At 51.6% G+C, this 26,741-nt stretch overlaps 1 pseudogene; it reads right to left on the bottom strand.

Moving 5' to 3' along the window:
- Positions 1 to 5,258: 5,258 nt before the first annotated feature.
- LOC123095997 (serine carboxypeptidase-like 2) overlaps positions 5,259 to 26,741 on the bottom strand; it is an 84,671-nt pseudogene continuing 63,188 nt past the window's right edge.

The raw sequence follows: 26,741 nt of genomic DNA, 5'->3' as shown, positions 1-26,741 counted from the left end.
TGATACTTCTTGCTCTGGACCCCAAACTATATTCTCCCCAATTTTTTCCACCCATTTCTTCACTGCCGTCTCTCCCATGTTCTGTAGAACTTGTGGATCAATCTCTGTAAACTCAACCTCCCATTTAACAATTGTGTCTCTCTCAATGTTCTGTATGCTACCATCAACTAATTTTGCCTTTGATGGAAAGAAATTGACTATCAATTCGAAGGTCCGAGCGGCAGCATCCCCTCTGTCAGTGGCGGACAGTGTGAGCCCGTGAGAAAGAGCAGACGAGGCTACCCCCTAATTGCATGCAAAATTGGATCGGAGAGAGGCGCATTACCTATTCGAAGTTGAATCTGGCGGCTCCATCTCAGTATGCTCACGGGCTCCCCTCACAACCTATCGATTCCGCAAACGAAAACAGAGGAAACGAGCTGAGATCTACGGGCCCGAGAGAGGAACGGGAGGGTGACTAGGGTTTGAATTCACTCACCATTTTCTGAGGACGAAGGCTCCGCCGCCGTTGAGAACGAGGGCTCCGCCGCCGCCACCGAGAACGCAAGATCCGCCGCCACCGGAGAAGAAGGGGGGCAGAGTGGCGGGCCCGGCACGATCGGGCGGCAGGGCACGGTCAGCTGTTTTGAGGAACAATTAAGTTGGACCCACATGTCCTAACATAAACGGGCGGGCTTGGTTGACGACCAATTTAACCACATTTAACACCCCATGTGGCCCTGGGCTATTTACACGCTCAAATGTGTCGCACCATAGCCATTCGCTCGAACAACGTCGCACTCCTGCCAATTCGCCGGGAACGAGGTGCTGCACCGGCAAGTGGTGGCGTCGCCCGGCGGTAGGCGCCCGGAGAAGCTTGACAGGCATATTGTTCTTTCTTTCTTGCTTGCTTGCTTTTCCGGGTGAGCTTGTAGGATTGGACCCGTTCAGTAGTACAACTCCAGCAGTGCTGCCCGCGTAGATTTAAATGAACTAGTACCAGATCGCAGTGATTTCACCCGTTCAGGTGTGACGGATCACCTACTCACTTATGGTTGTCATGTCACAAGAAAAAAAATGTCGGTGTGGATCATGTTTTCACCAAGAAAGCATGCGTGATTGGCTCAACAAGCCCCAAACGGTACAAATAATGAGTGTACAAAAGCAATAATACTACACGCACGGAAAGAATCGACGGACTTTCACGGACCACGCGACATGCTGTACTCTAAGGGGTGATACTACGCGTCCGCCGACTGATTTTCTGATTTTATCCGTCGCCTCGACGACCGTTGAATGCCCGATCTGATTTTTTTTAAGAGGAAGACCCCCGGCCTCTGCATCTGGGCGATGCATGCAGCCATTTTATTAATTATTCACAAAAGACCTTATAAAGAAATACAACAGTAAGACTGCCACTGTCTAGGCAACATCTGTCGCTACTCCTATCCAGTTGATGTAGGGATGCTGATAGTCCGGGCCTAATACCACAGACCTCGCAGCCAAATCTAACATCTAAGACCTGAGGCCCCAACCAAGCTACTTGCCGGGTATGGGGCACACACCGGTCCGACGTGCTCTCAGAGGTCGCCGCCGCCAACTACCACCACTCCATCTTCAGAGCTGTACTGACGCATCATCCCTGCCCGGTCTAGCTGCCACCGACGCCACCACGTCGCCCAACGGCACCACCTCCCTGCGCGCGAACTGCTGAGCACGTCACGGTCGCCGCCGGTGTCTCTCAGCACCATGCCGCCAAGTACCACCAGCCGACACAGCTTGAAGTCTCTGGAAGATCTGTCGTGCGTAGCACCTGCCGACCAGGCATGACAAAGCGTAGCACCTGTCGGCCAGGCATGACTTGACATCTCCACCGAAGCTCCGTGCAAGACGAAGCCGCTCCACCTCCTGCCTCTGACTTCCAGCGCTACTTCACAAACGATGCTCCCAACAGAGAAACGACACCGTAGTGCTGCCATCATCCGATCTGGAAAACCAGATCCTAGGGTTTCCCCCGGAGCAGCACGAGTGGGTCGACAGTAGTTACAGGACGATGCCTTCATCAAGATAACGGCGCAGACTGCCACCATCGTCCGCCGTCGGCTCGGTTTTCATCGGCAACTATGTCTCCCCGACTCGCAGCCGAGACTAGATTGCAGATCTCGAGATCTGCTCACCCAGCCTCAGGCCGACCACCTCCGACGTAGGAGATGAACACCACCGCCAAGCCCAGGGTTGCCGTCCCGGGTGCCCGCGTGATGCAGATCAAGGCCAGGAGCGCCACCGCGATCTGAAGCCGAACCGGAGGTTGAGCGACTGCAACATGGCCGCATCACCGCTGCCACCCGCTGCCACACTCCAACCCCGACCTGATAGCCACCCGGTATACTGTCCATGCCCCGCATGCCCACTAGTTATTTCCCGCAACAACCGCTCTGTTGCAGAAACATTAGCACTCTTGCTCCCGCCCCCCAATAAATCTGCGCCCCGCACGATTTCGCAACAAGAGCATTTCCTGCAACAATGCTCTTGTTGGAGGATCTGGTCTTCTCTGATTTCCTGCAACAATGCTCTTGTTTCCTGAAGCTCCATCTAGCAAATCCCATCAACAATCTTCGATGAGCTCTTGTTTCTCAAACACTAGCTCTGTTCCACTCTGAATCATAAACACCTGCGTGAAAAAACAATAGATCTGTTTCAGAAACAATAGCTCCGTTTCAGAAACAATAGCTCTGTTTTAGAAACGGCTTCGGCGACTCCGGCGAAGCTGCGATGCACTGGCGGATGTCACGACAACGGCGGAGTGGGAGGCGGGGCCGCTGTTGTGCTTCTCAACTGCGCTTGAAGCAACGATAGATGCGGAAGTAGAAGCGGCAGGCTGGGAGCACGCGGGCCGGAGTTGCAGCAAGCATCAGCAGCCGTGGTAGAAGGCTGATGGGGCGGGGTCTTTGGTTGAGTGCGGGGGCAGCGGGTACACGAGAGAGAGGAGAGGAAGAGATGCGGATGAAAATTCTCGATGGAAAGGATGGATAAGGTTGGGACGTGGGGAGTGGGACGAGACCACCGGGGCACCTGGCGGACACCAAAGGCGGATGGAGCGGTGGAAATCAGCCCCTGATAACATGTGGGCCTGTCTCACTTAACCAAATTTAAACTAATCAATTTCTAACTACCCCGTAATTCCCCTGTAAAGCCCCATGTGTCTAGCATTGCTCGTACGAAAGCATGTGATTTTTTACAGTTTTGCTATAACTCATCTAGATAAGATATAATTTGTTCTCATTCACCTTTTATAGCCATTGGATGTGATGCTATAAGATGCGTGTGTGTTGACGTGGGTTGTATCTGTTCCTGTTTTCCAGGTGAATAAGACCAAACTATATCTCATCTAGATGAGTTCTAGGTACTCCCGACTTTTTAACCCCTCCGTGTCCCACATTTTCACACCGCGCACGAGGGGGAAAACTCTAAGATGACGTCCATGCTATATCTCCCAAATTGCTACTCATCCATGCATGTTCCACGCATGCTTAAGATAGTGCAAAAATGAGTTGAATATAGATAAGTCTCTGTCAGTGTGCAAGGCGTGCATATGTATAACAAAACCGATGATGTAGCGGTATGCATGCCTTTTATTTTAGTCGACTTGCATGGAATTTCATATATGTGTACGATGATTTTTTTTGAGAGTACGTCCAGGTGTATTATATTTTATAGAAGGCAGAAGTTGAATTACAAGACACTACAACTTGTTACGAACAACAAGTATAGCAAGAACACCACATCCTAACTAATCAACAGATTGGCCACCACGACAAGTACAAACATAACGCAAAAGGACCTGCTTTAAACCAATCATCTAGCCGCGTCACAACAAAAGCCGAACACCACAAGAGCAACAACTACAGCTGGACTTCCTTCGCCAACGCACTACCACCCTTGAATGCCTAAGAGGAGACGGCGAGTGGGTAGCGGGACTCGGCCGGTCCCGATAAAGCCATCGTCTTGGAGCACCGGCAACTGCGTACATAGCGCCCACGAAGATCAACTTGAGCCAGCGGCAGCACCAGAGAACCACACCACAAGACCTCCAAGCCAGATCTCCGCCCGTGATGCTCTCAACAGAGTAACGACGCCAAGATGCCACCATCACCGGTCCTGCAACGGACCAAGACTTTCGCCCGGAGACCACACCCCGACTTGATCAGAGGTAATCCAACGATGTAATGAAGATTAAAAAATAACGGAGACATGATAGAGTATCGTTGCCTTTTGCATGATCATTGCTCGAGCGAGATAAGTCAACTAACACCAATTTAGTCCAGTTGCTGGACTATTACATTTTTTGCTTCCTTCTATTTCGTCGATCGAATCCGGAGTTGTATGTCCATGCCTTTATTGTACGTGTTTTCACGGTCGTATTTTGTTTAGGGTACCACGGACACATGCCTGGCCGGGCTCGGCCGGTTTAGACACATTTTTTTCTCGTAAATCCGAGACAAATTGGGGAGAGACTTTGCGGACGTCCAGGCCGCTGCCACGTCCGCGTCTGACTAATCTAACCCACCAATAAACTCCACCCACCTCTTCCGCGCTTTCCATTGAACGCTCGCGCCACTTACCGTGTCGCATTCATGTTGGCCCAGAGCATGCAACGGCCGGTATTAATGTCGTGCGTGTGAGGGCGGCGGTGACAAACGTGACATCTCAGACGTCGCCACTTCAATGTGGACACCGTGTCCCGAGAGGTAAATGCTACATCTACAGCTGGGCGCAAGAGTAGCCAAGTGGCCACTCGAAGTGTCACACCGTCCATGGCACATGATACATTAAATTTTACCATGTTTTCTTTGAGTTTCATGATGTCTTTCATGAAAATTTCATCATTTATATATAATAATAATTATAATATTTCTATTTTTACTATGTGACCCTCCCTTTTGTTATTTTTAGGGCAAAACAATGTCAATAAATGAAGAAAAAACCCTTCGACCCTAGATCGTATCTATCTCGAGGACTTCATATATATGTGTTTGGAGACATATGACAACTCGAGGAGGATTAGTATTCAGGGGAATGTATTTACGCCCCCCCACACACACTCACACACCCCACCACCACCACCACCAGAACATATTTTAGGTTGGAGAGAAAAATAATTCTGTTTGATATACATCACTATTTTTTACATCACTGTTTACTACATCTTTACAGGTTGAGAAGCAAATTAAATATAAAAGGATTTGTGTTAAGAGATAAAATTTTGTGTTGTCAAAGTATCAGAGTGGCTTGTTGTCAAGCCACCTTTGGGCCATGGCAAAGCATTCTTCAGACTGGTACTCTGGAGCAGTATGACCTCCACCCTGCACAAGCAAGCGATTATGAGCTCTATTACAGCTACGACATAATGGTTCCATGGACAAAAAAGCATGGTCTAAAAGAGGAAAACAAGATCACCTTTACTGTTGCAAAGGTCAATTTATTTGCATATGTGATGGTAAATCTGCAAAGAAAGAAACAATGTATTGCTCATCAGAAAAAAAATGTGTGTCACGAATATCTTATTTTCCGTATGCTGAAGTGCAAAAAAGGGAGTCAGGTGAGTCAACCCTGCAGCCTGGCCATCGAGATGCCATGCCCTCCAGTCATCGGCGATGGAGAAGTTCAAAGATCTTATCCACGCCTGCGTGCTGAGCTGAGGCACCTGGAGATCATGGTCTCCGCTGCACTCATGCAGACACAAGGTGTTGGTTACAAGGTCTGGGAAAAACAATTAACATACCAGCTACTATGAATAAGAAAACTTGCTTTAATGCTCTCACCTGTACACGAGTGCACGGTAACCTCTCGTGGTGGGATTAAGATGGTATGGTATGCTGCTTGGCATGTCCTGTGTGTAGGGGAGTTCTTTTTTGCATCTCACCCACTCGCCAACTGTTCCCTATTACCTAACTCGTTTTCGTCAATATTGTTCTCGGTGATTCAGACGATACTGCTTCTAGTTCTAGACTTCAATGTTTTGATACTAGATCTAGACGAATACTCTGAAAGAAATTCCTGGTAAAACATAACGTGGCTTACCCCCTTGATCTCGAGAGCTTCTCTAGTCATCTTGTTGTTCATCCAGAAGTATGCCAGGTAGTAATCGTATGTCTGCAGTTTTGAAAGGCATTCCAGATGAGTTTTTGAATGGGAATAGTGTCACTACCATCTTGTAATCAAATTGGGCACTCCAAGGATAACAAAAGACTAACGAAACAGTCGACGGTAGGTCGACCAGGCGCTTCATTTGGCTCGATTGATTCTTCTAGCAGAAATTTTCTTCTTATAGCTTCATCTATTGGCTTTGGTGTGGCGATGACACATTTTTTGTACAGGACGTGTGCATCTGCGATTTCAGAAATGAGCTGTAGCAAAAGGGATGCTCATTAGCCCATGTTGAGAATAGCATAAGTTCACGAAAAAAATGCCAGCACATGAATCTTACACTGTCTACAGTTTCTAGCACCTCAGCACACAGTTGATTCGCGGGGTTTACATAATTTCCTTTGCAGTTCTTCATTGCAGCCTTACAGGAAGAAAAGGAAAACATGCCACAAATTCTTTAGGTCGATACACAACAACCGCAATTTTTTCAAAGTGAATGAATTTGGAATTACCTCATATATTTGGTCAGATATTATCCCAAAGCCATGAGCCCCTTGAACTTGGAAATTGTTATCAAACTTTGGGTCTGTTATAGGATTGCCGATCAGGTAGCCTTGGAAATAAATTGCATTAACACAAAAAAGGAGAAACATCATGAGGATCCTACACTCTTCTTTGCCCTCCTTTAGCCATTGCAAGAATAACAAATGTTTGAAGGCTAGAGAATAGCTTGCCTTGAGATTAATGAGAGGCTGCTGCCCTTTTTCAATTCCTGGAGCAATGGAAGCAAATTAAAAGAGTGCTCGGTGACTCAAAAGAAATTTGAAAAAAATGTGTTTGCTTTTCTAGTTTCCCTGGCACAACTTGCCGTGTGTACCACTTTACCAACCTTGTGGAGAGGCCGTACAATGCATTAAGCAGTGGTGTTATTAGGAATATGCAAGAGAAATTTACCTTGTGAAATGTAGTGTGCAATAAATTGCAAAGAGAGCCTTGGCTCAGTGGTTGGGTATGCGGTTGTGCAGCCTAACGACCCGAGTTCAATTCCTAGAATTGACAGGTCATGCACAGGGGTTTTTCCCGATTTATTGAGGATCAAGTTTGGTGTGTGGTAGAACCACGAATCAAGAAATATCTTGATACTCATTTAAAAAATTCCGAGGACCATGTTTATCTTGGTACTCATACTAAAAATGGCCGTATGCATCCCTAGTTCGTGCAGAGGCCGGGAAGTGAAATTCTCTCCCATTTTTAGGATGGATCCAATAAGATCCATCGCACGTTCATATGTGCATGTGGCTTGAACACCTCTCGGCGGATCCTTGAAATGCGGATCGCCTCTCGGCGGCGACTGACTCTGGCTCCTTGCTGGTCGCCGACGCCGGTGGGCACCTCTGGATCCCGTTTCTCCTGCCTTGATGCGGAGGAGCCGTCGCAAGAGGCCGGCGACTCTTCCCTCGACCCTCCTGTTTTGCCTTCTGCAGTTCGCCGGAGGAAAACGGACGAGGAACTGGCGGAAGAATTCTGGGCTGACATCGGCTACCCTACACCTGCGTCCAGGGTTTGGGAGAGGCCTTCAGTTCGTCAGGTAGGTGGTTTCCTTCTATGTGCAGGTCGGACAAGAGCAGAGATCCCTCGCCGGCCTTGTTGGAGGGCGTGGCGGCTTCCTCTTCGAATGTGGTGGCGATGGCTGCAGCTTTCCCTCGCGGCATCCCCGGGGTTCCTGGCCGGTCGAGGCCTCTGATCAAGCCCTGGATCGGCCCGGTCCCGCCACCACGGTTGTCACCGCTACGAACGCTGGGCGATCTTCTGCCGCGAGCATGTCTCGGCGATGGAGGTAGTTCGCCGCAGTTCTGTGGGCCCCCGCAGCTCTCGGGCCAACCAGGACGGGCCGTCTCTATACTAGCTGTTGCCGATCCGACATCGGCGGCTGCATCAGGCACGCAGGTGGATCCTGTGCATCCACTTCGGATGGTGGATCTCAGCCGTTGGCTTCGTCATATGTGGAACAGGAAGGCGCAACGGGTGAACCCTAATTTTGATCGTACCTTCGCTGCCATCGTCGGCTCTCCTACGATGATGCGCGCGACCCTTCCGCGCCGCCGGGCATCACCACCGGCCAGCAGCCCTTGCAGCCCCCTGCTTCTTCCCAGCCGGTTTCTTCTCCGACGGGCGGCGCGCCTGGCTTCACTCCGGGTGTCTATCAACCGGTGCAGGCCGCGCAGCCGTATGGGACGCCGGGTGGTTTCATGCCGGCGCAGCAGCCTTAGATTCAGCAACAGCCTATGCAACAGCCAACAACGTATCAACCTCACTTTCAGCAGCCTTTCTTCGCCGTCCCGGGTCAGTACATGCATCAGCAGCCGGTTCTTCTTCAGCCGTCGCCTGGTTATATGCAGCAGCAACAGTTCCAGCCCATGCAACACCCTGGTTCAGCCGGTATGAAGATGGCGGCCGGTTTCAGCGCCCGAGTGCCACAAAATCAGGCCACCGCCGGTGCCCAAGCAGGCGCACGTCCTCAGAAGCCAAAGGGCGGCAAGGGTGGTCGCCCCAAGACTCACCAGGGAGCTGCTGTACCACGTACCTCTATTCCACCAGCGGCCCCTGCGATGCCGCCATTGGTGCAGGTGCCCACTGCTTCGTCTATGATGGCAGTGGGGTATGGGCAGAACACCCCATTGCAGGTCAGCGCGTTACACCAGCAGCCTACCATTCAATCTTCTGGGCAGCCGACGGGATAGCTAATGCTAAGAAAGTATGGTGCTCGAAGTGCCAATCTGCAGGGCACACAAATGATGATTGCGAGACGCAGTAGTTCTGTTTCATTTGTAACAAGTATAACCATCCGATGACCACGCGGCGCTGCCCTGCTCTCAAGTTGCCGAAGCCGGTGGCGATGTTATGCGGTTATGGAACTGAAAGTATGGCTTTTTTCCAGATGCCTGACAATGTTTGCAGGGAGGATCTTGCACCACAGGATTCACTGACGGTGTTGGTATCTATTTCTGGTGGCTCTATTACTCCCAGTATCGTGGAGGCAGAGGTTGCTAAAATTGCTCAGTACCAACAACAGTGGACGTGGGAGGCTATACCGCACGGCAAGGACGCTTTTCTCATGTCCTTTCCGAGTGAGGAGGTCTTACAGAGGGTGACTGGCTTCTCAGTATTTATCAAATCTCACAATGTCACTATCGAGTTTAAGCCATGGAATTCAGAGAAGATACCACACCGCTTCGAGCTAATTCCTATCTGGGTTCATGTGCATGGGGTGCCTCACGCTCTCCGACACTTCTTGGGGCTTTGGGCAGTCGGCTCAGTGATTGGTTCTACTCTCGATGTTGATCTTCTTTGTTTGCGTCGGAGAGGAATTGTTCGTATCCAGGTAGCGGTACTGAACCTTGATTCTTTCAAAAGCAGCACACTTGACTCTCTTTCTTCCGACGTGGTGGTTCAAAGGAAAGGCTATGAGTTCCGGTACAGTCTTGAAGAAGCGGACTTTCGCGTTGATAGTGACTTTGTACCTCGAGTCTGGGAGCACGGCGATGATCCAGGGGGCGACAAGGGGCATGACAGGGAGGACTCAGTGAGGAACAATGATACAAGCAAGAGGTCCAAACCCACTCCATCTTCCAACAATTCCTCAGACCCTACTTCATCGGGTGGTGTGGTGCCCATGCAGATGGCCTCCGTCGTCACACCAATGAGCCCTCATCGAGGCTTACCCGCCATGGCTGCTCCATCGCCTTTAAGGGGGCCTTCTTCCTCGGGGTCGGATACTTCGTCTAGGGCTGCTTCTCCTACGATGTCGGAGCCACGACCCTCGACGCCGCCACCTTCGACTTGCTGGTCGCCACCGCCTAACCCCCATGAGGGGACTCGCGGGCGCCCCGTGCCGGAGGGAACCGCTCCTTCGCCGTCATCATCGCCCACTCCTGCTTCTCCGACTCGACGTGGTGGTGTGATATTCTCCCCATCTGTGCGAGCTAGCCAGGAGTCTGCCATGGCAGTGCTTCGCGCGTTATCTTCAACTCCTCCGTCACCGGGAGGGGTGCCGTCTTCCGGGCTTGAGGAGGCTGAGGAGCAGCCTTCTCTATCTTCTTCTTCATCGCTGCAGCAGCCCACCACGCCTTGCAGAGTCGAGGTGATGGGCTCCGAGGCCGATGTCACTCCTTCACTACTGAGGCACAGCGGGCGTCATCAGGTAGGGGCTGACGGATCAGCAGCCACCGACGAGGACACTATGGTGAAGGCCATGCGTAGGACTGCTGCATGTAACCTCGACTTCGAAGGCACCCCCTCTCGTAAATCTTTTATGTCTTTTGATAATTCCAAAGTATCTTCAAATATTACTAGACTTGGGGTGTCACTAGGACGTAATGACAAGGAGATTGATTTTTCGGTCAAGTCTCTAAAACAAGTGGAGTTCGACCGGCTTACGGTTGCTCCCAAGTCTTCGAGCTTTGTCGACCCTCTCGTGTCAGATGAGGAGGACGAGGACGCTGATGCCAATCATGAAGCCAAGCTTCTCTCTCATCTGGTTAAAGACACGACTGAAGTAGACCTTGATGATACTGTACGCGACACTACGCTTTTTGAGCTTGTCGCGTCAGTGCGCAAGAATAAGTCTAACTGAGCAAAGAAAAGAGGGCGCTCTTCTAAGAAACTAAATGTCTCTAAACATAAAGTTGGTTCATCATGAGAGGCATGTTCTGGAATAGCAGAGGTCTGGGTGACTTGGCTAAACACAAACACATTGCCGATTGTGTAAAGGATCATTCGTTGGACTTTGTGGCTATCACTGAGTCGGGTAAACGTGATTTTCCAACACATGACTTGGACCACTTTTCATGTGGTTTTGATTACGAATGGCACGTCTTACCGCCGACCGGGAGGTCCGGGGGAATATTGCTAGGTATTAACTCTACATACTTGCAACTATTGTCCACGAAAAAGGGGGAGTATCATATTAAATTCCACCTTCGAAATAAGTCCGACAACTTCATCTGGAGTCTGGTGGCTATATATGGTGCCGCACAAGAGGAGTTTAAGTCTGCATTTCTAAAAGAGCTGGTTAATACCTGTCAAAACAATCCTCATCCCATGTTAATCGGGGGGGATTTCAACATCCTTCGATATCAGCAGGAAAAAAACAACGATCGGGTTGACACTAGGTGGCCTTTCCTCTTTAATGCTGTTATTGACAGCCTCGACCTGAGGGAGATCACGATGTCTGGTCGTCAGTATACCTGGGCCAACAACCGTTCGGTGCCGACCTTTGAAAAACTGGACCGGGTGCTAGTTACCACTGACTGGGAATACAAATATCCCTAGCATCGGTTCGGGCACTTGAAAGAATTGAGGCCTTATCGGATCACGCTCCGTTGCTAACCGATTTTGGACAACCAATCCCGAGTTCTAATCGCCACCAGTTTAAATTTGAACTGGGATGGTTCACTAGAGAGGGATTTCAGGAGCTAGTTAAGAAAGTGTGGGCACGCCAGCCCCGCGGTAACACACCCATCCAAAGATGGAATAATCGAATCCGCGCCTTGCGTCGATTCCTTCGAGGATGGGCCAAGCATACTGCTGGAATTTACAAAAAAGAAAAATTGCGTTTGTCTACCCTAATTGATTCCCTTGATAAAATAGCGGAGGTGAGGCCTCTGTCTGCTGTTGAGATCGAGCAAAAAAGCAATCTTAACGAGCAGATTGCCCGCCTACTACGTGAGGAGGAGATTAAATGGTACCAACATAGCAAGGCGGATTCGTTAGTGCAAGGTGATGATAATACGAAATATTTTCAGATGCTAGCCAATGGCAGACATAGAAAGAAGCGTATATTCGCCCTTGACCAGGAAGAAGGCCGAATAGAGGGGGATGTACCACTTAGAAATTTTATCACTAAGTTTTACAGAGACCTTTTTGGGCCTTCAGCCGAGACTAATTTTCTAGACGAATCCGTTACTCATGACATCACTCAAGTTACAGAAGCAGAAAATGAATTCCTAACCTCTCCTTTTTCTGAGGAGGAAATTCGAACCGCTGTGTTTCAGATGGAACACAACAAGGCACCAGGACCGGATGGCTTTCCCGAAGAGTTCTATCAATGCTTTTGGGACATCATTAAGGCAGACTTGGTTCAGTTGTTTAACCAACTGCATTCCGAGGACCTTGATATTTCTCGTTTAAACTTTGGGGAAATTATCCTACTGCCTAAGATTAAGGAGGCTAGTCGTATTCAACAATATCGACCGATTTGCCTTCTCAATGTAAGTTTTAATTTTTTTTACGAAGGTAGCGACTAATCGGTTGAACGGTGTAGCTGACCATGTCATAAAACCCACACAAACAACATTTATGCAAGGTCGCAACATTTTAGATGGAGTGGTCGTCCTGCACGAAACTGTACATGAACTGCACCGGAAAAAATGAACGGTGTCATTCTTAAAATTGATTTTGAGAAAGCCTATGACAAAGTTAAGTGGCCCTTCCTGTTGCAAACCTTACGCATGAAAGGGTTTTCACAAAAATGGTGCCGCTGGGTAGAGAGCTTTGTCTCTGGCGGTAGTGTGGCCATAAAAGTTAATGAAGACGTTGGCAACTATTTTCAGACAAGGAAGGGGCTTCGTCAAGGCGACCCCGCATCTCCTATTCTGTTTAACATTGTGGCTGACATGCTAGCTACCCTAGTGGAGCGGGCCAAGCTGGATGGTCAAATTAGCGGGGTCATCCCACACCTGGTAGAAGATGGTCTATCCATTCTACAATATGCAGATGACACGATTCTATTTATGGATCATGATCTAGATAAAGCAAGAAATCTCAAGCTGCTCTTATGTGCCTTTGAGGAACTTTCTGGTCTCAAAATTAATTTTCATAAGAGTGAACTTTTTGCTTTGGAGATGCTGCAGAATCTGCACCCGAGTATGCCGACATTTTTGGATGCCAGCTCGGGCAGTTTCCGATTAGGTATCTGGGTATCCCCATACACTATCGGCGTTTAACTATCGCTGAGTGGAAGCATGTGGAAGAGAGACTTGAGAAACGTTTAGCCAGTTGGAAGGCCAAACTCTTGTCTTATGGGGGGCGATTGATCTTGATCAATTCTGTCCTAAGCAACATGGTTTTATACATGTTGTCATTCTTCCACATGCCGAAAGGGGTTCTACAGCGTCTAGATTACTTTAGATCCAGATTTTTTTGGCAGTGTGATAATGAAACCAAGAAATATAGACTGGCTAGGTGGAGTGTATTATGCAGACCTAAAAGCCAAGGGGGCGTGGGAATCCAAGACCTTGAGATTAAAAATATCGCTCTCCTCAGCAAGTGGGTCTATAAATTACTCACTGAGAATGGAGTATGGCAGGAAATCATTCGCAACAAGTATGTGGGATCCAATGCCATTTCTCAAATTCATTGGAAACCTGGGGATTCACATTTTTGGAGTGGTGTCATGAAGGCCAAGGAATTCTTCTTCCAATTTGGGACCTTCTTGGTTAGGGACGGTGCTCAGGTTCGTTTCTGGGAAGATACCTGGCTAGGGAACACTCCCCTAATGGTGCAATATCCGAGTTTGTACCGGATCGTCAGACATAAATTTGTCACGATCAAACAAGTATTAGGACAGGAAAACCCCGATATTTCTTTCCGTAGGGATCTTTTGGGCACTCGTCTGACAGCATGGAATGAATTACTCACTCGCCTCGAGGACATTCAACTGTCAGATGATCCGGACACTTTTCGATGGAACTTGCATCAGAATGGCAAATTTTCGGTCAAATCCATGTATGATGCAATGGTTCATTGCGATGTTCCTGTAGATAACAGGAAATTGTGGAAGCTAAAAATTCCCCTAAGAGTGAAGATTTTCCTCTGGTTTCTTAACAAAGAAGTCATCCTAACTAGAGATAATCTGGCACGTCGAAACTGGCATGGTTCCAAGACATGTGTCTTTTGCCAACATGACGAGTCTATCAAACACCTATTTTTGAGTGCAAGTTCGCTCGGGCAGTTTGGGCTATGGTCCAAGTAGCTTCGAATTTATACCCACCACGTAGTGCACGGAATATGTTCGGCAACTGGTTGCGGGGTATAGATAAACAATTTTCTGCACATATTCTTGTGGGAGCGGCGGCCTTATGCTGGGCAATGTGGCTTACCAGGAATGATGTGGTTTTTAACAATAAATGTGTCTCATCTCCTATGCAGGTTATTCATGTTTGTACACGATGGCTCCGTACTTGGTCTATCCTGCAGAAGCCGGAAGACAGGGACATTTTTATGATGGCGTCTACACGGCTGGAGCATACGGCAAGGGAGGTTTTCTACCCCCATGGATGGCGGTGTGATTTACGGATAGGATCTACCGCTCCTTAGGCTGGACATGATTTATTGCTTGGCATTGTATCAAATTATTTTATTTTTAGGGTGCTCTGGATTTTATGGCTGTGTGCATCTAGCTATGCAGAGGCCGGGCTTTCTTTCGACATGATTGTATCACCTCGATATATCTATTCAATGAAATGTCCTTTATCGAAAAAGAATCTCCTCCAAGGTAGAAAGGATTTGAAAGGTACTGTGGGTGGTCAGTGAACCACTGCACGCATAGACAACCACGACAAGGCATTGAGTGGTCAGTGCTGAATTATTGACAGACAGGAGACTGGGCCAGCTCGATCGTCACCTTGTTCAGGAATCTTTGGACTTGCAGAGAGGACAAGTAATCTGTGACATCGCAGCCTTTGGGGTCACGAGCATACGAGAAGCCTGAGCAGACCGGCGAATCCAGGAAGATGATGATCGCCATCTGATGGTCGTCGTCGTCAGTAAACCACAAATTAAGCTCTAGCTTGGAAGAAGAAGCACGCTGGGCAATCAGCTCTGCGCAATGGTTGATGAGCGTCGATCTCACCTTGGTCCAGGACTGCAGGTTATGTACCAGCCGCGGCAAACCGCCGGTGTACTTTCGGTCCTATTGGTAGCCGTAATTTTACCGATGCCCTTGTCGCCTGTTAGTGTAATCTCTGCCCAGGGTAGGAGATGAACTCACGCACACAAGATAAAAGAAGAGCACACATGAGTTTTGGCACTGCACAACTTGTGCCTTTTCTGACTTTCTTTCTCGTGATTAACCAAAGTGATTACAGGGTATTTAAAAAAGAAGCAAACGCACAGGCCAAGTCACACACCGGCCTGATCCTAAACTCACGCTCCACACACACACGTACTCCAGTAAACAAGTGCATGCACATCCAGCCACTCTGATGGATCAACTCAAGGTCTTTGCCTCAACTAACTCAGCTCACTTTGAGCTAGTCTCTTGGCACGGCAACGTATAGATCCATCTCACTCTCGGCTGCATGCATGTACCGATCAAATCTACCTAGTACTTATGCATGTACTCACAACTCCTGGCTTCACTTGACCGATGACCAGCTCGCACCATTGCCGATCCATCAGTCCACTTTACCATGATGCCATGCATCGATGTACTAGACTTAGACTAAACAGACCCAAACAGAAATAAACTAGATGAACTACTAAACAACAATGGTTAACACCAACAATCACCCCCTTAACCTTGTTGTGCTTTATTGAGAACTCCATGGCGACCTTCAGTACAGCCCTGGGTTGTTGTCGGCGGTCGCGTCGGCGAGAAGCGCCCGCTCCTTCTTCGGCTCGGTGCAGTCCCTCGAGTAATGCCCATACTCTTGGCAAGTGTAGCAGCGGACCTTCCGGATGTCGAAGTTTCTCTTCTTCTTGCCGGCGCCGCTGCGGTAGCGAGCAAGCCACTCCTCCTCCGTGAGGAGCAGGCGACTCCCACCACCCTGGTCGTAGTTGTTGGCGCCCTCATCCAAGTCGCTCCAGTCCTCCGCCGTTTTGAGCCTTCCCACAAGCTCTTCCATGGATATGGTTTTAAGACCAAGAAGCTGCTCAATGGCAATAGCTACCTGGGTATACTTGGATGACACGATGCGGAGAAGCTTCTTCACGACCTTCACCTTGTCGAGGTTCTCGCCGAGCGTGCGCAGCTTGTTGGCGATCCCGTTCATGCGCATGGCGAGCTCATCGAGGGTCTCGCCGCCCCTCATGCGGACGTCATCAAACTCCTTGAGGAGAGTCTGCGCCTTGGCCTCACGGACGCGGGCATCGCCGACCCGCATGATCTTGATGGCATCCCATGCCTCCTTTGCCGTCGCCTTCATGGCAAGCATGGAGTGCATCTCCTCCGGCACAGCTCGCAGAATTGCCGCAAGCGCCGCCCTGTCCTGGCTGAAGCTCCCGCCTCCCTCGATGGCGTCCCACACGCGTTGGGCCTCCATGTTCACCTTCATGATGAGCGACCACTTGAAGTAGTTCGTCGCCGTCAGCGGCGGGTAGACGACGGTGCTGCTGGCCTGGTGGATGACCTACTGCTGCACCACCACCTCACGGCAGCCACGCCGCGTCGGGCTACGGCCTCGGCGCACCACCGGCGAGGCCGAGACATGGCGGCGACCCGGCGACGGAGTGCGCGAACCTTCAGTCACCATGGCTCTGAATACCAAATGTAATCTCTGCCCAGGGTAGGAGATGAACTCACGCACACAAGATAGAAGAAGAGCACACAGGAGTTTTGGCACCGCTCAACTTGTGCCTTTTCTGACTCTCATTCTCTTGATTAACCAAAGTGATTACAGGGTATTTAAAAAAGAAGCAAACGCACAGGCCAAGTCACACACCGGCCTGATCCTAAACTCACGCTCCACACACACACGTACTCCAGTAAACAAGTGCATGCACATCCAGCCACTCTGATGGATCAACACAACGTCTTTGCCTCAACTAACTCAGCTCACTTTGAGCTAGTCTCTTGGCACGGCAACGTATAGATCCATCTCGCTCTCGGCTGCATGCATGTACCGATCAAATCTACCTAGTACTTATGCATGTACTCACAACTCCTGGCTTCACTTGACCGATGACCAGCTCGCACCATTGCCGATCCATCAGTCCACTTTACCATGATGCCATGCATCGCTGTACTAGACTTAGACTAAACAGACCCAAACAGAAATAAACTAGATGAACTACTAAACAACAATGGTTAACACCAACAGTTAGCCACTGGTGCTACGGTTTTTCCGTCACTTTTTGGGGGTTTGAGCGGCATGATTTTTCGTGCGATTTAGCCCTCGATTGTGCTCGTAAATGAGATAGTGAGGTTAATTTTGGTCCTATTGTTCTTTATTTCAGCGTTCGTTTTCACTATGGCGGCGAATTCCTCTGAATTGGTCCTAACTTGGACTATGTTTTAAGGGGGTGATGAAGCAATGTCAGAGATAGAGAGGGATACACTATCGCTGCAGGAGGTGAAGGGATATGTCAAAGATCATATGGAGCTCAAGGAATCCATGATTTTTTTTCGATTCATGGGCAAGATATGGTGAGTGGTTTGGTGGTTCTTAACGATGACAACATGTGTGTGATGATGGCAGTTGGACGAGTTGTAGATGTGTTTGTGAAGTGATTTTGATTTTGAGAATGAAGTTTGGGACTTGAGTGATCTGGAACCTGATGCAGTGATAACAAGCATGAGCACTCCGAGATTAACTTCAAATGATAGTTTTTTGTGTCTCCTTAGTTCAACCATTTACTTTGTAGATTTTTTTGTCTTACTCCACTAACAAATGAAAATTATTGGTATTCCCAGGTCTGGGCAGCTGGCTAAGACTCCAATGACGTGATGGTGCCATCCCCTCAACTCTTTGCATAAACCACCTCTAGATAATCAGAATGATAATTTGATGTATTGGTTTGATAAAAGGGCGGTTAACCGCGAACGCGACCCTTTCCTCTCACGCGCGTCCCCCACCCCCCGTCGCGGCGGCGCGCAACCCCGCGCCTCCTCCCTCTCTGTTCCTCTCCTCCCCTCTCCTCGTCGCCGCCGTCGGCAGAGGTTGCCGGGCGTGGCCCGGGTGGCACCGGTGGCGGCGGCTTGTCTTTCCCAACGCCATGGTTGCAGGAGGCGGGGATTCTCCGGCTCTGGCCATGGTGGCGGTGCGGCGCAGGGAGGCGAGTGGTGGCGCGAGGCAGCTCGGCCAGGGTTTCGGTGGCCTAGATCGGGGCCCGTCTGTGGGTCGAAACGGGTCGGCTCGATCTAATGCGTGTTCGGCGGTGGGGTGCAAGGTAGGAGGTGCAGGAGCACCGATAACAACGGTTGGCCGGTTGCAGCATGGCTGCGGGCTTAACGAGCCTAATCTAGACCCGGTCGGACCCTGGTAGGACTAGGGTGCCCCCGAGGGGGCTTTAGACTAGTCACAGTGGGGAGTAACTTAGAGTAGTAACATGCATATGTTACTAGTCTATGTTACTACCTCCACGGTGGGTAGTAACATATGTGTTGTGTCATGCATCACTTCATTTATTACGTTGTAGACTCATCTTTTCTTGATATGTGTGATGTTACAGTAACTAGCTATGTTACCACATGCATCTCTTTCTTCATTAATTACATGCCACATCATTTATTTTGCCTAGATAAATGTGATGTTACCACCTATGTTACTCCTACTATGGGTAGGCTTACAGGCCTGACGGCCTGGCCGGACCAACCAAGAACTGGTGTGCTCTTAATGGTTGATGACATCGTCGACCTAGCGTGGCGTGCCGCCGGGTTCATTTTTAGTAGTTACACAAAAGGTTTGTTAGCCAAGAGTCTGAGGCATATATTACTAAAAACTTCCCTAATGATGGTGGGATCTGGTTAGCCTGGATCAAATATACTCATAAGACGAAGCGGCACCAGATTAAGAACAGGCACGACTCTAGTGGTGATCTGGCTTTCACATGTCTAATGGGGTATACAGAGCATTCTTCCAAGACAGGAAGTGCGTACTGGCTAAACCAAGGTTCTGGTTGTTGGCCTACTACTTCCAAACCATTTTATCCAGAATTTCAATGCTATCATCTGTTTGTGGTAGGAACCGGATCCCTACTAGGGCGTGGTCTTAGGTTATAGGGGTGGAAGGAGGGATGGCATGGAGGAAGGCGTGGTCGCCGGCGCTGGGGCACCGTCGTTGCGTGCGCGCGCGAGAGAGAGAGAGAGCAGGGGCGGCGGCTAGGGTTAGGTCTCCCGGCTCCCTAAGGAAGCCGAGCAAATATGATTGCTTCTTGCTTCATCCCAAAATGGGTCCTTACACGAGTTTATATAATCCTCCTAATAAGATAATTGGGTTAAGCCCCTAATAACGATAAGATAAACTGGGCCACAACTAACTGGGCTAAGCCCCTAATATGCCGGTCATAACATCTCTCCCCGCCTGCACAAATAGCTCGTCCTAGAGCTGGAAGGCGGGGGAGATCAACAGTTGCCAAACACCTTCGCGTCAACTGGGGTGGGCTGGTCGCCGAGCCCGGCGGCGGCGGGTCCTCCTCAATGTAGTTTGCGGCATCCAGGTAGAAGATTCGTGGGCAGACGTGGCCCGGTACGTAGGGCTCGTCGCAGTTGAAGCACAACCCTTGGCGGCGACGCTCGAGTTGCTCGGTCGGGGTGAGCCGGCGGAACGGGTGTGCCGCAGCCGCGGCGAGGGGCGTCGCGGAAGCCTGGGCAGGCCGACTCTACACGCGAACTTCCGGCCACGGTGGCGGCCCAGCGGCCTGGGGGCGGTGGCGCCTACTGGATGGCCACCGCGCGACGCTCGAACGCGCGGGCATAGTACATGGCCGTCTGGAGGTCCTGTGGCCCGCGCATCTCCACGTCCACGCGGATGTGGTCCGGTAGGCCGCCGACGAAGAGCTCAGCCGCTGACGAGCCGAAATGCCGGGGGCGTGGCACGCCAGTGCCTAGAAGCGGTCAGCGAACTCTTGCACCGAGGTGAGGAACGGAAGACGCCCAAGCTCCGCCAGACGGCTCCCGCGTATAGGCGGACCGAAGCGCAAGAGGCACAAATCGCGGAACCGCTCCCATGGTGGCATGCCGCACTCGTCCTGTTCGAGGGCGTAGTACCACGTCTGCGCGGCTCCTCGGAGATGATACGAGGCGATCCAGGTGCGGTCGGACGCAAGGGTGCGCTGTCCCCTGAAAAATTGGTCGCATTGGTTGACCCAATTCAGGGGGTTGACGGTGCCGTCGTAGGTCGCGAACTCCAGCTTGGAGAGTCTCGGCGGCGTCTAGACGTGGACGACGGGCGGGTGCGCCTTGTCAGCACGGAGCAGAGAGGATGACGGGGCCGAGTAAGCGGGCATCAGGGTGCCGCCCTAGAACAGGGGCCCGTCGACGCTGGCGAAGGGCTCGGCGGAGCCCGAGGACCCGCCAAACTGCATGGCCGGGTGCGTCGCCGGCGGGGGCAGCACGTGCGGCCCAACCGAGGCCGTCGTGTAAACCGGCTCAAGGGACCCAAGCAAGCCAGGCCGGTAACGGAGACGGCGACGGGGGAAATCGGACCTTGTGGATGGGCACCCCCGGGCCCGCCGTCGGGATGCCTAGGGTCGCGGTTGCCGGTGGGGGCGGCTGCAGCTGTGGCCGCTGCTGCATGGTGGAGGCGCCAGGGTTGATCGCTGGTGGGGGTTGCCATGGCAGCTGTTGCATGGCGGCGGCGACGGGGGTCGTCGAGGATGGCGGCTGCTGCGGTGGCGGGGCGGCGGCGAAGGGCACAGGCGGATGCGACCCATAGGATCTCGCGAGGAACGCGTAGATGCCCGTGACCGCCTGGGTGAGATCCCGAATGGCAGCCGTCATCTCCTCCGGGGTGAAGACGGCGGGGGCGGGCGCGGCGGAGGTGACCGACACCGGCAAGAGCGGGGCGTTGGCCGTGGTGGCCATCGGGGCGGTCGTCGCGGTCGGCAGTGGGAGGGTCGGGGTGGGCGGCGGCGAGGACATGATTGCACCGAAGCTAACTGATACCAGACTGGTAGGAACCGGATCCCTACCAGGGCGTGGTCTTAGGTTGTAGGGGTGGAAGGAGGGATGGTGTGGAGGAAGGCGTGGTCGTTGGCACTGGGCGCCGTCCTTGCGTGCGCGCGCGCGCGCGAGAGAGAGAGAGAGAGAGAGAGAGAGAGAGAGAGAGAGAGAGCAGGGGCGGTGGCTAGGGTTAGGTCTCTCGGCTCCCTAAGGAAGCCGAGCAAATATGGTTGCTTCTTGCTTCATCCCAAAACGGGTCCTTACACGAGTTTATATAATCCTCCTAATAAGATAATTGGGCTAAGCCCCTAATAATGGTAAGATAGACTAGGCCACAACTAACTGGGCTAAGGCCCTAATATGCCGGTCATAACATTTCTCCCCACCTGTACAAACAGCCCGTCCTCGAGCTGGAAGGCAGGGAAGCTCTCGCGGAACTCCTCGAGGTGGTCAACCGTCGGCAAACACCTCTGCGGCAGCTGGGGCGGGCAGGTCGCCGAGCCCGGCGGCGGCGTCCTCCTCAATGTAGTCCATAGCCTCTAGGTAGAAGAGTCACGGGCAGACGTGGCCGGGCACGTAGGGCTCGTTGCAGTTGAAGCACAACCCTTGGCGGCGATGCTCGAGTAGCTCGGCCGTGGTGAGCCGGCGGAACGGGCGCGCCGCAGTCGTGGCAAGGGGTGCCGCGAAAGCCTGAGCATGCCGACCCTGCGCGGGAACGCCCGGCCAGGGTGGCGGCCCAACGGCCTGGGATGGTAACACCTGCTGGATGGCCACCGTGCGGCGCTCGAACGCGCTGGAATAGTACATGGCCTCTGGAGGTCCTGGGGTCCCTGCAGCTCCACGTCCACGCGGATATGATCCGGCAGACCGCCGACGAAGAGCTCGGCCCGCTGGCGAGCCGTCCGGCCGGGTGTGTGGCATGTCAGGGCTTGAAAGCGGCTGGTGAAGTCCTGCACCGTAGAGGTGAAGGGGAGACGGCCCAACTCCGCCAGCCGGCTCCCGCATATCGGCGACCCGAAGCGAAGAAGGCAGAGCTCGCGAAAACGCTCCCATGGAGGCATGCCGCCCTCGTCCTCCTCGAGAGCGTAATACCAAGTCTGTGCGGCGCCTCGGAGGTGATATGAAGCGAGCCAGGTGCGGTCCGACGCGAGCGTGCGTTGCCCCCAGAAGAACTGGTCACACTGATTAAGCCAGTTGAGGGGCTCCTCGGCGCCGTTGTTGGTGGCGAAGGCGAGCTTGGCGAAGCGCGGCGCCGTCTGGGTATGACCGTCGTGGGGGTACGGCTCGGCGGTGCGGAGCAGCGGCACCGGGTCGGTGATCACAGGGGGGTGAGGGAGTCCTGGATTACGGGGTCCTCGGGCGTCCGGGCTATATGACATGGGCCGGACTCATGGGCCGTGAAGATACAAGATGGAAGGCTTCCCCCCATATCCGGATGGGACTCTCCTTGGCGTGGAAGGCAAGCTTGGCATACGGATATGAAGATTCCTTTCTTTGTAAACCAACTCTGTACAACCCTAGCCCCCATCCGGTGTCTATATAAACTGGAGGGTTTAGTCCATAGAGATAAGGATAATCATACAGGCTAGACATCTAGGGTTTAGCCATTACGATCTGGAGGTAGATCAACTCTTGTAACCCCTATACTCATCAAAGTCAATCAAGCAGGAAGTAGGGTATTACCTCCATCAAGAGGGCCCGAAACTGGGTAAACATTGTGTCCCCCTACCTCCTGTTACCTTCGATCCTTAGACGCACAAGTTCAGGACCCCCTACCCGAGATCTTTCGGTTTTGACACCGAGATTGGTGCTTTCATTAAGTGTTCCATTGTGCCGTCGTCGAAAGGCTCGATGGCTCCATTGATCATCTGCAACAATGCTGCCGGGAAGGAGATCTTTCTCCCCGGCCAGATCTTCGTATTCCGCGGCTTCGCACTGCGCCAACACGGTTGGCCACTTAGAGCAGATCGACAACTATGCCCCTGGTCACCAGATCAGTTTTGGAAATCTGAACTATGTCGCTGATATCCGAGGAGACTTGATCTTCCAAGGGTTCATGGCCCCAACCACCGCCCCGGCCTTAGAGCCGGATCGCATCATCAGGTCCGAAGACGGGTGTCTAGAGCCCGCCGGACTCTCTGCGGCTATAGAGCCCAACACCGGAGAACCGAAGAGAATAGTGTCACCGGCAGTCATCACAAAGCCAGACTCTCCTCCAGACACTAGCTCCGAACCCTCGAAGTCTGCGTCATGCGAGCTCAGCCAGGGAACTTCTGTCCCCATCCAAGCCTCGCTCTTAAACAAGGCTTTGGACTTAATGCGCTCCCGGACTAGGGGCTGAAAATAGGGAATTTTACTTCCCACCCACCACCCACTTCGTAGCCACTGTCAAGGATCTAACCGACATGCTCGATTACGCCTCCAAAGACAACGACGGTACGGACGACGATGCCGGAGAGGAGCAGGCCCAAAACCCGCTGTTCACCGGACGCTGGACGGCCACTTCCTCGTACGATGTGTACATGGTGGACACACCTAAAGAAGGCGACGGCGATGATGAGAGGGATCCAGTCGAGGACGAACCTCCTGAGATACCACCAAAGCGTCGACGTCAGCGGCGCCGCTCTAAATCGCATCACAGAAAAGACAGCAATACCGGCACCGAAGACAATAATACTCCGGAGAACGCCGAAGACCAAGAAGACCCCATCAAACCAACATCTAAACAGGATGATCGGGAGGACGGGCAAGTTGACCCTGACGAGCAAGCAGAGAACGAAGACTCGGAGGATAGTAACTATCTACCACTCTCCGAGGACGACGGGAGCCTCAGCGACAAAGATTTTATCATGCCAGAGGAACCCCTCGAACAAGAGCGCTTTAAACATCGGCTAATAGCCACTGCAAGAAGCCTAAAGAAGAAGCAGTAGCACCTTCAAGCTGACCAAGATCTGCTCAACGACAGATGTACTAACGTCCTGGCAGCCGAAGAATACGGCCTCGAACGCCCAATAAAGAGTTACCCGAAGCATAAGCTGCTACCCCAATTCAATGATGAGGCGCTGGAGCCCATACCACCCGCGCGTAACGCGGCTGACGGACCTGACCGACCACCACACGGTCGAGACAGAACGACAGCTCAAGCCGAACACCAGCCTGCACCACCTCGCCGTAAAAGCAGAGAAACAACAGCTCGGGGATACACTTATGACCTAGGTAAGGACCTGGACAATAGAGCCGGTCAGACCAGGTCAATCTACGGATCAAGGGGGCATGCCCAAGCGCGAGAAGACGACCATCAGGCCTGGCGCGACAAACACAACCTCACTAGGGCCGAAAAGCGCATACGGACTTCATCCGAACTGCGCTGTGACGTTGCCCGATAGAGAGGCGCCCCACACCCCCTATGCTTCACCGATGAGGTAATGGAGCACCAGTTCCCAGAAGGGTTTAAACCCGTGAACATCGAATCATACGATGGCACAACAGATCCCGCGGTATGGATTGAAGATTTTCTTCTCCACATTCACATGGCACGCGGTGACGATCTACATGCCATCAAATACCTTCCCCTAAAACTTAAGGGGCCAGCTCGGCACTGGTTAAACAGCCTCCCAGAAAACTCTATTGGAAGCTGGGAAGACTTGGAAGATGCCTTTAGAGACAACTTCCAAGGCACTTATATCCGGCCACCGGACGCCGATGCCTTAGCAGCCTTTAAACACAGCATCCGCGACTAATGGCTCGCCCGACACCTTGGCCAAGAGAAGCCGAAGTCCATGGCAGCCCTTACAGCACTCATGACCCGCTTTTGCGCAGGCGAAGATAGCCGGCTAGCCCATAGCAGCAACAGTACGAGTGACCCTGGCACTTCTGAAGCCAGAAACGGCAACGGCAGGCCCCGAGGCAACAAAAACAAGCATCAAAACAACAATGACAATACCGAAGACACGACGGTCAACACCGGATTCAGTGGCTCCAAATCCGGTCAGCGGAAGAAGCCATTCAAGAGAAACAAGGACGGTTCATCCAGCTTGGACCGAATACTCGATCATCCTTGCCAGATTCATGGCACCCCCGACAAGCCTGCCAACCATACCAGCAGAAGTTGTTGGGTCTTTAAACAGGCCGGTAAGTTAAATACCGAACACAAGGGGAAAGGGCCACCCAGCGAGGACGACGATGAAGAACCTCGCCCACCGAACACAGGGGGACAGAAGAAATTTCCCCCCGAGGTCAAACGGTGAACATGATATACGTTACTCACATACCCAAGAGGGAGCGCAAGCGCGCGCTAAAGGACGTCTATGCGACAGAGCCAGTCGCCCCAAAGTTCAACCCATGGTCAGCCTGTCCGATCACTTTTGATCGTAGAGACCATCCGACCAGTATCCGTCATGGAGGTTAGGCTGCACTGGTCCTCGACCCAATCATCGATGGATTCCACCTTATGCGAGTCCTCATGGACGGCGGCGGCAGCCTTAACCTGCTCTACCAGGATACAGTCTGCAAGATGGGTATTGATCCGTCAAGAATCAAGCCCACCAAAACGACCTTTAATGGAGTAATACGTGGTGTAGAGGCCCACTGTATGGGCTCAATCACATTGGAGGTCGTCTTTGGTTCGCCGGACATTTTCTGAAGCGAAGACTTGATCTTCGACATCGTCCCCTTCCGCAGTGGCTATCATGCACTGCTCGGACGAACCGCATTCGCTCGCTTCAATGCGGTCCCGCACTATGCCTATCTCAAACTCAAGATGCCCAGACCACGCGGTGTCATAACATTCAATGGAAACATGGAACGCTCCCTCCATACTGAGGAGCACACCGCGGCCATGGCAGCGGAAGTACATGGCGGCCTTATCAAGCCAAATACTATATCGACGGCCAAGCCCCCGGACACTATTAAACAAGTCCGGACTACATCGCAGAGCGACAACCCAGCTTGTCAGGAGCTCGATTAGCAATTCAGCCTCCATCTCAGCCCCTACCAAATTGTGGCATATGTACCACACGTACATAATTACGCACTAAAGATACCATGGGAAAGGATGGAGGCATAATAAAAATAAAGTCCACAATACGGCTAGACCCTATCCGGACACTCATATTTATTTTTTCTTTTCTTTTTATTTTTCCAGGTCCCTTACAACCCACGTCACCTTTTCAACGGTGCCTAGGCCTCTTTTTGAGGCCTATCATGACAACGGCGAGCGATGATCCTCTCGAAGGACAATAGACCAAGGAGAAAAGCAGCGTAGAAGCATGGCAAAGTATCTAAAGGGTCTTTAAAGACCACCTCGTCCATTTGCAGGACCCGCACGCGGCTTTCCCTTGTACTCGGCATGTAAAATAGCTTTGTTGCTTACCGCACTAGTTGTACAAATATATTTTGACGTATCAATCAGACTTTAATGGAAGCAGTCCTAGCCCAACCTATGTGGTACTAACCTACCTCTTAACCTGTATTTCCCTGTTTTTGTCTGATTGTCATGTACACCTTGGTACGACCTAAATCTCCAGGGGCTCTATTGAGCCACGTACATTTCTTAAAAACTAAATAAAGTCCGAACACTTTTCTAGTACAATTCGGCGTCCCGAATGTAGCATTATATGCATCGGCTCCGAATCATGTCTTTGGTCAATAGTTGGGTTGCCTGGCTCCTGTGGTTACTGCCTTACGTTCCGCCTGTTCGGCTAAGGTAGTAAAGGGAGAACTACTGCGATTGTGT

This window comes from Triticum aestivum, chromosome 4D (assembly GCF_018294505.1).
Source record: "Triticum aestivum cultivar Chinese Spring chromosome 4D, IWGSC CS RefSeq v2.1, whole genome shotgun sequence".
In the NCBI taxonomy this organism is placed as follows: domain Eukaryota; kingdom Viridiplantae; phylum Streptophyta; class Magnoliopsida; order Poales; family Poaceae; genus Triticum; species Triticum aestivum.
Note: the sequence above shows the minus strand (reverse complement) of the source record. Positions and strands in the feature narration are given on the sequence as shown.